Here is an 11,431-nt window from a genome sequence, read left to right as displayed (position 1 = left end):
TCTCTAAGACACTCAGCTTCTGTCATTACACCAAGATGTCTTGCTTTCCTTAGAATTCTGAATTTAGTACATGCCCTTTTCCCTACTAAGAATGCTTCTCTCTATTCACTTGCATAATCTAGTCACACTGTACACGTTTAGCCCAGATGTCAATTAAGCCTTTGCTTTCTACAGGACTCCTCCAAGGATAGGTGGGGGGACTTTCTTCTATTTTCCCATCATACCCTGGTTTCACCTTTGGCATTGCACTCATCAGAATACCTTGTAACGATCTGTCAGTTTGTCTCATGCCCCCTTTAGACCATGAAACTTTTGAGGGCAAAAATAATGATTTCATACCAAGTACCTGGTATAGTTCCTGGCACTTTACATATTACTTTATTAGAGGGATAATGGGTGGATTGAAAAATGGGTAGATCTATTTCTTCTTCTCTTATTTCCTTATTTTGTGAAGTGTGTTTTAAAGTTCTGAAATATTTCAAACATACAGAAAAGGTAAATAATAAAATGAGCAACCATAAATCCACTACACTGAGTTAATAAATCATAGCAGTTTAGGATAATGGATGAACTTTTAAGATCACATCATGCCATATCATTATAGACTAGGGAAGGTGAGAAGGCCCACTGTGAAGAGATACTGACAGGGAGAAGTAGGGACACATTTGCCAACATCCTGACAGAGGTCTTCCTAGCTGAAGAGAAAGAATTAGCATTTACCTAGGATTTATTCAACAGTCATTTTCATGCAACAGTATTTACTAAATATCTACTTTGGGCTAGGCTTTTTACACACCTTTTTTTTTTTAATCTTCACTTTTCATGAAGATGGTGCCAAAAGCGAAAATGAAAGCGCCTGCCCCTCCCAAAGCCAACACCAAAGCCAAAGCAAAAACACTGAAGGCCAAGAAAGTGGTGCCAAAAGGTGTACTGAGTCACAAAAGATCCACATATCACCTACCTTCCCATGACCCAAGACACTGCATCTCCAAAGGCAGCCCAGATATTCTGGAAAGAGCACCCCCAAGAGAGACAAGCTTGACCACTATGCCGTCATCAAGTTCCCCCCTGACCACAGAGTCAGTCAGGAAGAAAATAGAAGACAACAACACACTTGTATTCATTTTGGATGTCAAGGCCAACAAGCACCAGATCAAACAGGCTTTGAAGAAGCTCTATGACACATTGACATGGCCAAGGTAATCACGCTGATCAGCCCCAAAGGAAACAAGAAGGCATATGTTCAATGTGCTACTGCCTATGATGTTTTGGATGTTGCCAATAAAAGTGGGATCATCTAAATAGTCCAGCTGGCTAAATTAAATATAATTTTTTTCATCTTCTCCAAAATTTAATCCTTATAACAAGCCTACAAGGAACATATTATCAGCCTTCTATAGTTAGGAAAATTAAGGTGAGTGCTTAACTTCAAACTACTAGGGAATCTCAGAGGCCATATCTATCTGTATAACTCCAAATCTCACAGATATTCTATTTTTATGTTGACCATATCCTTGATAAGCTTCTAGAGTAGAGATGGAACTTAGCCATCCTCTGCTCCAGTTTGAAGGTGGTCTTTTGTGATAGAGTACCTCAATCATACACTAAATCTCCCTTCAAAACTTGTTCTCATAAAACTGTTGGGTGTTAGGTAAATCATGGTCACCACGATACAAAATGACTCCTATTTTCTTTGCTTCAATCGAACTGTCTATAAATTGTCCTAAAGGCATAGGGTTTTAATCTTTGTGGGTCCATTTCTTGACTGTGCACAATACTATGTGTAAAGCTAGTTTAGCTATTCCTTAAGGCATACCCCACTTTTAATTAAATTTTTATTAGAAATTATCTAAACAGCATTAACAAAAAGCAAAACCTGCATTATAAGAAGAGAGGGTATAATTTAAGACACATAAAAAAATGGGGGGTGCCTGGGTGGCTCAGTTGGTTAAGCGACTGCCTTTGGCTCAGGTCATGATCCTGGAGTCCCAGGATCAAGTTCCGCATCAGGCTCCCCACTCAGCAGGAAGTCTGCTTCTCCCTCTAACCCTCTCCCCTCTTGTGCTCTCTCTCACTCTCTCTCTCTTCAAATAAATAAGAAAATCTTGAAAAGAAAAGAAAATGGGTTAGTACAAAGACACAATTGCAGAGTGGCCACTGAAAGACAGCACAGCCTCTGATGACATTAAAGCAAACCTAGCTAATGAACCAATATGTAGAACTAAAATGCACAGCACTTTTGTAAGTGAAAAAAACTTGTTTTCATATCAATAGATAGTGCAGATCCTCTGGGAGAAAGTACATTTTCTTTCAGTTTTTATTAAACATAATTAATGATACAAACCTATTGGTTTAATAATTCTCTCATATAAATTCATATTTTCTTTTTATAGCAGTGAGTACATGCATTTGTAAAACATTAAGTATATATGTTTAAGTCTCAGAAATTACTCCGTCTACACATAACATCGTTTGTAATTTAACATTCAGGATCCCATATGTTAACTAGTTTCCCTAAGGGCTCTGCAGCTAATGAGTTGGGAGTCACCAGAAAAGCAATGTCATCCAATGGTTTGGGTGTGCTTTTAAGAACAAGGGTGGCTCTAGGAAGACATCAACACTTAAACCAAGGGACACCTGGGAGGCTCAGTCAGTTAAGTATCTGCTCAAGTCATGATCCTGGGGTCCTGGGATTGAGCCCCACATTGGGCTCCCTGCTCAGCAGGGAGCCTGCTTTTCCCTCTCCCTCTGCTGCTCCCTCTACTTGTGTTCTCTTTCTCTCTCTGTCAAATAAATAAGTAAAATCTTTAAGGAAAAAAAACAAAACAAAACAAAATGAGAGCTGACATGAGCAACCCCTAAGTGTTTTATCAGTAAGGATCATCTGTTATTATCAAAAAACACCTTATATGGGATGCCTGGGTGGCTCAGTCAGTTAAGCATCTGCCTTCAGCTCAGGTCATGATCCCAGAATCCTGGGATCCAGCCCTGCATCGGGCTCCCTGCTCAGTGGGGAGTCTGAGTCTTCCTCTGCCTGCCACTCCCCCTGCTTGTGCTCTCTCTCTCTCTGACAAATAAATAAATAAAATCTTTTTTTTTAAAAGCATCTCATGTAAGTGCCAAAAACAACATAAATAAGTTAAATTCATTATAATAAGAAATAAACACATAGAACTCTTAGAAGAAAAGCTTTGGGTAAAAAGCCTACAATAAATGGGTCTACAATAAAGTCCAGTAAACAACTGGTCAACTCTGGATGGGATGAGTCATCCCGGCAAGGTGGAAAGCACTGAGCCACATATTAGTTCATATTAGTTCTGGTACTGCCATGCTCTGTGTGACTTCAGGCAAAGCACCTAACCTCTCTGATTTTAACCTTCCACAGTTATAAAATGAAAGTAATAATGCCTGCCTGGTCTACTGCCAAAGTCTGTTAGAATGATGCTACTTTTTTCATAGATTGATTGATTGATTTGTCAGAGAGAGAGAGAGAGAAAGCATAGCAGGGGAAGCAGCAGGCAGATGGAGAAGCAGACTCCCCACTGAGCAAGGAGCCCGATGTGGGACTCGATCCCAGTATCCTGGGATCATGACCTGAGCCGAAGGCAGACGCTTAACCGACTGAGCCACCCAGGCATCCTGATAGATTTAGACAACAAAGTACATCCACAAACTCAATCTCCTTGTCTTTTAAACTATTTCATCCTGAATCAGCGCCCCCAACACAACCCAGAATTTCTAATTGGCCATTTGAAACCCATTACCTTTTCCTGAGCTGCTCCAGTTGTTCCTGGGTACCCAATGATCCCTGTGATGAACAGAGTTAAAAATGTAATTCCCATAATTATTCCTACCCCCACTAAATAAACATAATTACCATACCTCTTATGGTGAAGGGAAAAAAAAACTAACCTAGTGATTTTACTTCAAGTGGTATCTTCCCAAAAGGATGAGCCACAGTAATGTTCAATGCAAGACAACAGTTGAAAAAACGTTTACCTAAATAATCTATGGAATGCTTCCTTTCTCAACTCCCTTTTCTCCAAATGGTTACATTGATTATTAAACTAAGTATAGATTTATGAAGATACTCATCCAAACTCAACTCTTGGGTCCTCTCCAGAGTTCAGTCAGTTCTGCTTATTCTTTTAAGCTAGTTTCATATGGCACTTACCCTGATGGTCCGTTGAGTGTTCCCAAGAATAATTTGCCTTGAAACTTTCCTTTCAATCATCTTAAATTCTGATTTCTGGACAAATGCACATTCATTATAGCAGACACATATATATCTCACCCATTTTGAAGCACCTTGCTCAGAAGAATAATGGGCACTGTCTACTCTTAAGGAGTCAGAATAATATGCATCCCTTCCCTCATCTAATTAATCAACAAACATTTACTGAGTGGTTGTAGTTTGCCAAGCATTGTAGGTGACAACAGAGAATAACAGTGAGAAATAAACCATGATCCCTTCTCTGCAGTAGTTCATGGTCTGGCAAGAGATTCAAAAAAATCAAGAGACAATTACAGAACAGTTCGTTAAGTGCACGTTGTTAATAATATTGAATGTGATATTTGTCAGGGCCCTGGCAGAAAACAGCTGACATACTCAAGCTAGCTTTTTGAGAAGGGTTTAATAAAGGAACTATTTACAATTTGGGAAGAAGAGTCAAAAGAAATGAACAAGGGATGATGCAGTATCCTGGGCATGAAGGGCAAGGGGAGGGAACAATTGTTGGAACACAGAGAAGGTCACTGTATTGACCGAGCCAGCTGACAGGAGCTGTGGCCTTATAGAAGGATACAGGCAACCCCTGGCTACAAGGCAAAATAGGATCTGGGGACTAAATACCTTGACCCCTGACTTCACTTGCCTTCTGCCTTCTGATCTTTATGACTGGGCACCTCTGTGAGTGAAGCCAACCTCAAGCCAGAGGGGCAAGGTGCCCATTGACACAGTTCTTATAGTCAGCCTCATGTGTCCCAGAATGAGGTAGAAAGGCAAAGAATGGAGCCAGGAGGCCAAAGGAATGATATCCAGCATCAACCCTATTCTGTGCCTTTTGCATTGTCATTCATCCTTAGGGCAAACCTGAGTAAAATGCTTATTCTAATCTTGCCAATATGGAAAATGAAGTCCAGAAAGTTTGAATGACTTACCCAAGGGCATGCAACTAAGAACTGATGGATCCAGGGTCTGAACTTACCAGTGTAGTTACAGTACCTCTGTTCTTCTCACCAGATCTCTCTATGTCAGGATTTACATGCAGGGAATTAGAGGAACATGGTGGAGACATGCTTTCCATCTCATATCTCACCATCTCACCTGTGAAGGGGTCTGGGGAGACAAGATTGTCAGGCAGCTTCCTGCGGAGAGATGATGCCTGAATTGAGCTTTGAAGGAAGAATCGTAAGAGTACACAAGTGAAGGGGAAGAGAGTATAGCCCAGGTAAGGGAGCAGCAAAATACAGAGATGACAAGATGCATTTAGTACTTCAAGTATTGGATTATGGTTGAAAAGTAGAATTAATGAGAAGATATGACTTCTCTACTAGCAGTGTGAAAAACTGACATGATTTAGGAATGAGTTTAAAGACTGCATGCTATACACTTCATGGTGCATAGATATTAGGGCTCATGTGGACAAATGGATAGGATTATTTTAGGTGAAAATAAGAGAAAAGGAGATACTGCAAGGTCATGACAAACAAAGAAAAGGTGCTTCCTCATTACAGCAACCCAGTTCCTTCACCACTAGCCCTTGATTCATCACCATTGAGGACTAAGCGAACATTTTGCAGAAGTTTTCTCATTATAAAATATATAATCCTTATTATGGACACAGTATAGTGATTTTGTGCTATTTGAGTGGCTGTCAGCCTAAATCAATGATAAATATTGCATGTGTGAAAAAGAATCAATCAATAATGCCAAGTCTATAAGGGAATTAGCAAGACTTCTGGCCTGGGAAGTTCCATGATAGCACATTTGCTATAGCTTGGTGCCTTCACCACTTAGATGTGAACTCTATTACTTTTGTCAAACATCTTCCTTTTATCCAGTGGTCAATAATAAAACCTTTTATCTAGAGTCAATCATGATACATAGGAAAATAAAACAAACAAACCAAAATAGGCTTTAAAATAAGGGAGTCCATCATTCAAGACCAAAGTTTTGTTTTATACCAGCCATTGACCTCATTTTGAGCTTCAGTTTATTTTGTTTTTTGTTTTTTTATTTAGTTATATAAAATAGGGATAATAAAATTAGTTAACAAGAGTACTGTGACAATTAAATTAGATATCTTTAAAACAAGAGGTTTCTATCCTCAGCCCCTCAAAAATTCCATACCCTTTTCCCTTTGTGTTTTACACATCTATTTCCTGGAGGACATGCCATTACTTAAAAGATAAAATTCAAAAAATGGAATTCATATATATTGAATTTGTTCCTTATATTAAGCAGTTCTAAAAAAATGTTAGACAATGAATATGAAAGAATTATACAGAATTTCAGGTTATCAATTTCTTTTTCATCCCACATTATCTCAATTTATAAACCATTAAACTTAGGAAGAAATATATCTTTGTGCTACTAAGATTCTACACCCTAATATTTCTATTTCATATGTTCGAGGATCAGACAGTCTAAGGGATTAAGAAACTTCTTCCTGATCTTCTGAGTATTTTATAGTTGTAACTAAATTCCCAAGCATTGAAGTCCTCATTCTCTCTGATCACTTACTCCTCAAAGATTTGATATTTGTAAAACCCTTTGAAAATTGCTGCTGTGCACAAAGGCATATTTATATCATGTGATCAGAGGCATTGACACACAGAGAAAACATATGCTTCATGCTAGAAAAACAACTCTGAAGCAGCCTGAAATTACTGGCCTTTTGTTTCCATGAAAGAAGCTGGAGATGAAGCAAATGCCCTGCATCCAATTCATTTTGCAAAGTAGTTCTGGGGAAGAAGAAACTCTGGAAAATTCTGCTAGTTTTCCCCCAAAGCAGGAACTTCCAGCTATGCCATGTTATACACAACTTCAACTGTGTCTTCTCAATAGCCTAACTACAAAACCAACCTGATTCTCTTCTTTCACGCTGTCAAGAGATGACAGTTTTTTGTTTTTTTTTTTTCTTTTTTTATAAACTAGGAATATGCAGAGCACTGACAGCTTTCAGATTGTCTTTCATGCCAATTGTATGACTCAGTTCAGTTCACTGAGGTATAATGATTAAATGTAAAGTCCAAAGAAGGTCATACTCTACAAAGGGTGAACTAAGGACATCAGGGCTGTGTCAGAAAGACAGAAGAAAGGGGAGATTTTCTTTATCTGACAGCCTAGACCCTACCTCAGTCAACCTATATGTCTACACTGCTAGTTAGTGGCTTAGAATCTTTTCAGCCAAGATTTGTATTAGCAGACTTATTTCTTAATGAAAGTCATATTTTTTTCTTTAAGTATCTAAATTAAAAAAAGTTAAGAGAATATGTCAGATATAAGCTTTATTTTATTAGATTCCTCGGGATATGTGTGATTATTTTCCTTTCCCTTTTTGGATTATAAATATATGCCCTCCTTAATACCCATCAATGAGCTCGCCCATGCCCCCACCCCGAGCCCTCTGAAACCCTCAGTTTGATTTAGAACCATCTTATTTGATAATATAAATTTTAATTGTAGCATTTATGTTGCTTAATTCTAAATCTTTATAGCAACATACAAATTCTCTGTACTTTTTTTTGTAAAGATTTATTTGCTTCCTTGAGAGAGAGCACGTGCCCACTCAGTTGGTGGGGAGCAGAAGGAGAGACAAAATTTCAAGCAGACTATCCACCAAGTGCAGAGCCCAATGTAGGGCTCGATCCCAGGACCCCGAGATCATGACCTCGGCCAAAATCAAGAGTTGGATGCTCAACTGACTAAGCCACCCAGGTCCCCACTCTGTACTTTTATATTCCCCCAAATTTATGAAATGAGCACTGCCAGAATTGAACATTGAGGCTGAAATGTCCAAAAGTATAACAGGGATTTCTGAGAAACCATTACAACAAAGTTCATTTTTTTAATAAAATATGAAACATTTTAATAGACTATCAACCAGGCCAAAAATTTAATCTCAACAAATACTGAGTGGACAAAATTACACAGATGTCTTTTCTGACCATATTGCAATAAAAGTAGTAATTACTTACAAAAAGCCAAAATCACACAGCATAAACTAATCAATATTTAAATTATAGAAGAAATCAAAATAGAAATTACAATATACTTAGAATTAAACACACAAGTTTTATGTAACAAAACTTGGAGGATGCAGGAATAAAATAGTTCTTAGAAGAAAATTTATGGTTCAAGGGTGTTATGCTTAGTGAAATAAGTCAATCAGAGAAAGACATGTATCATATGACCTCACTGATATGAGGAATTCTTAATCTCAGGAACAAACTGAGGGTTGCTGGAGTGGTCGGGGGTGCGAGGGATGGGGTGGCTGGGTGATAGACATTGGGGAGGGTATGTGCTACAGTGAGTGCTGTGAATTGTGTAGACTGTTGAATCACAGATCTGTACTTCTAAAACAAATAATGCAACATATTTTAAGAAAAAAGAAAAAGAAGAAGATAGCAGGAGAGGAAGAATGAAGGGGAGTAAGTCAGAGGGGGAGACGAACCAGGAGAGATGATGGACTCTGAAAAACAAACTGAGGTTTCTAGAGGGGAGGAGGTAGGGGGATGGGTTAGCCTGGTGATGGGTATTAAAGAAGGCACATTCTGCATGGAGCACTGGGTGTTATGAACAAACAATGAATCATGGAACACGACACCAAAACAAATGATGTAATATATGGTGATTAACATAACAATAAAAAAATTTAAAAAAAAGAAAAAAAAAGAAAATTTATGGTTCAAAATATATACATTACAAATAGAGGTATTACTAAAACAGTAATTTAAATGTTCAGTTCAAGTTAAAGGAAAAATTAGAAGCCAAAGAAAGTAGAAGAAAAAAATACAATTAGTGATTTTTAGGACAATGAAACAATAAATATCTTTTTTGGAGAACTAAAATAGTTAAATTTCTGAGGAGCTTGATAAGAAACTCAAAACACAAAGTAACTCTATTAAATTACAAAGGTAGCATAACTACTGATGCAAGGGCATTAAACAAAATCATAAGAAGAATTTTATTAAAAATATCATTAAAAATTTAAAGGCTTGGGGCGCCTGGGTGGCTCAGTTGGTTAAGCAGCTGCCTTCGGCCTAAGTCATGATTCCAGGGTCCTTGAATCAAGCTGCATGTCAGGCTCCCTGCTGAGTGGGGAGCCTGCTTCTCCCTCCCCCTCTAGCTGCTGCTCCCTCTGCTTGTCCTCTCCCTCTCTCTAATTAAAAATAAAAAATCTTAAAAAAAAAATTAAGTCTTAGGGGCTCCTGGGTGGTGCAGAAACTTAAGCCTCTGACTCTTGGTTTCAGCTCAGGTCATGATCTTGGGGTGATGATATCAAGCCCCTCATCAGGCTCAGCAAGGAGTCTGCTAAAGTTTCTCTCTCCCTCTCCTTCTGCCCCTCCCCATGCTCTCTCTCTCTCTCAATTTATAAATAAACCTTTTTTAAAAAATTAAAGTCTTAAATGAAATATATGCATTTAGGGAAAAATACAATTAACACAACTGACTTTATAAGAAATAGAAAATCTAAATAAACCCTGGAACTACTAAAGAAACTTGATCAGTAATGAAACATCTATGTATTTGAAAAAAGCAACATTCCCAGGTGATTTTACAGTTCTGTTTTATCAAAACATCTGGAAATACATATTCCCATATTAATCCCTTATGGATAATAAAAATGGGACACAGTGCTTTAACTAATTTGATGAGTCCCATTCACCCTATTTCAAAACCAAACCCAGACAATATGAGAAAGGAAATCAATAGGGGAATATCACTTATGGACAAAATGCAAAAATCTCAATAAAATTTTAGCAAACAAAATTAGCAAAGTAATTATGACCAAATAGGATTCATCTTAGTCATTTAAAAGTAATTATATATATAATTTAAAATTATAAATTCATTAATAGATTTGGTTAGAGATCTTAATTTCACTTCCTGTTAAGATTAAACAAATAAGTGATAAAGGGGAATCTTAAATGAATAAAATCACAAGGACATGATTGAAAGAAGAGACAGAAACATGACTGGGAAGATGCAACGTGAAGGATGGACGGTCAAGGCAACAGTCTGACCAAGTCAGACCAAGCTGAATCCTAAATCGGAAGAGTGGAAATCAACAAAACTACACAGTGTATACTGCAGAAATTCTGGAAGACTCAGTAACTGATAGCACAGTCTATCTCTGGAAGTGCATGGGGAGGGAAAAAGGAAAACAGTATGATTAATCAAGAGTCTTTTGAAGAAGTAGTCTAAATCCAAGATCTCTAAGCCAGTTCTGAAAGAATGTCTTCTCTGGGCTCCGCTGCCCTGCCTGCATAAGCACTGACCACTCTCTGAGAAGGGCCCATGCACATCTGCATTAAGGGATGAAGCCCACAGTTGATGGTGGGAGTAATGTACTAAAAATGGAGGGACTGGGGAAAAGCCCATCTACATACTGAAAGAGGAGCCCCCAAATACCAACTCTCATCTCCCACTTGGTTCCTAGATTTCTAGCAGCTGTTTTGGTTGTTTTCTTTTGGGAAGGAGAATTGGAAGTTTTCTTTGAGAAATCTGACCTGTCCTAGAAAACAACCTGGTGTTTCCAAATGAAACAGCTTCTTCAGACCTCCCTATGTTTAAGCCTACAGTCTACAGGCCCCTCCCAGGTGCTCATGTTTTCCAATAAGCTTTTTAATAATTCAAGTTGAGGTGTGCGTGTGCCAAGATCACACAATACCTGAAGAAATCTCTAATGTGAAACAGACAAAAGCAAGAAGGGAATGGTAATTGTGATCCTAACTGATAGAAACAAAATTTTGTTTTCCATAAACTTTTAATGTCTGAAGCTTTTGCCATCAAAATGTAAAGATAGGTATCCATTAAACTTCAGACATTTGGTTTTACAGAGAAGAGTGAGGTCAGCTTCATTTTTATTTCTTTACAAATAACTCATTTTATCTGTTAGGATTCATTCAAGGTTCTTTTGGTCTTTATAGGGAAGATCAGAATTTTGTAAGAGTTTGCAGGAGAGGAGGACAAAAAAGATGGCAGAGGAGTAGGGGACCCTAATCCAACCAGTTCCAGAACTGAGCTGGATATCTACCAGACCACTCCGAACACCCACAAAGTCAGCCTGAGATGTAAGAATATAGATCTGGATCTCTACAAACAGAATATCGCAGGTGGTTGGTTTTGAGGTATGAAGTGGGGAGCTGTGATTCCATGGGCAGATATCAGAGGATAAACGGCAGTGGGAAGGAGCCTGGCTGT

The 11,431-nt window shown here is 38.2% G+C and overlaps 1 pseudogene; it reads left to right on the top strand.

Moving 5' to 3' along the window:
* The first annotated feature begins 846 nt into the window (after positions 1-846).
* Positions 847-1,203, top strand: LOC114199706 (large ribosomal subunit protein uL23 pseudogene; annotated as a pseudogene).
* The last annotated feature ends 10,228 nt before the right edge of the window (positions 1,204-11,431 follow it).

Source organism: Eumetopias jubatus, unplaced genomic scaffold, assembly GCF_037043125.1.
Source record: "Eumetopias jubatus isolate StellerSeaLion01/CBP00866 unplaced genomic scaffold, mEumJub1_p1.0 scaffold_13, whole genome shotgun sequence".
NCBI classification, from domain to species: Eukaryota; Metazoa; Chordata; class Mammalia; order Carnivora; family Otariidae; genus Eumetopias; species Eumetopias jubatus.
Note: the sequence above shows the minus strand (reverse complement) of the source record. Positions and strands in the feature narration are given on the sequence as shown.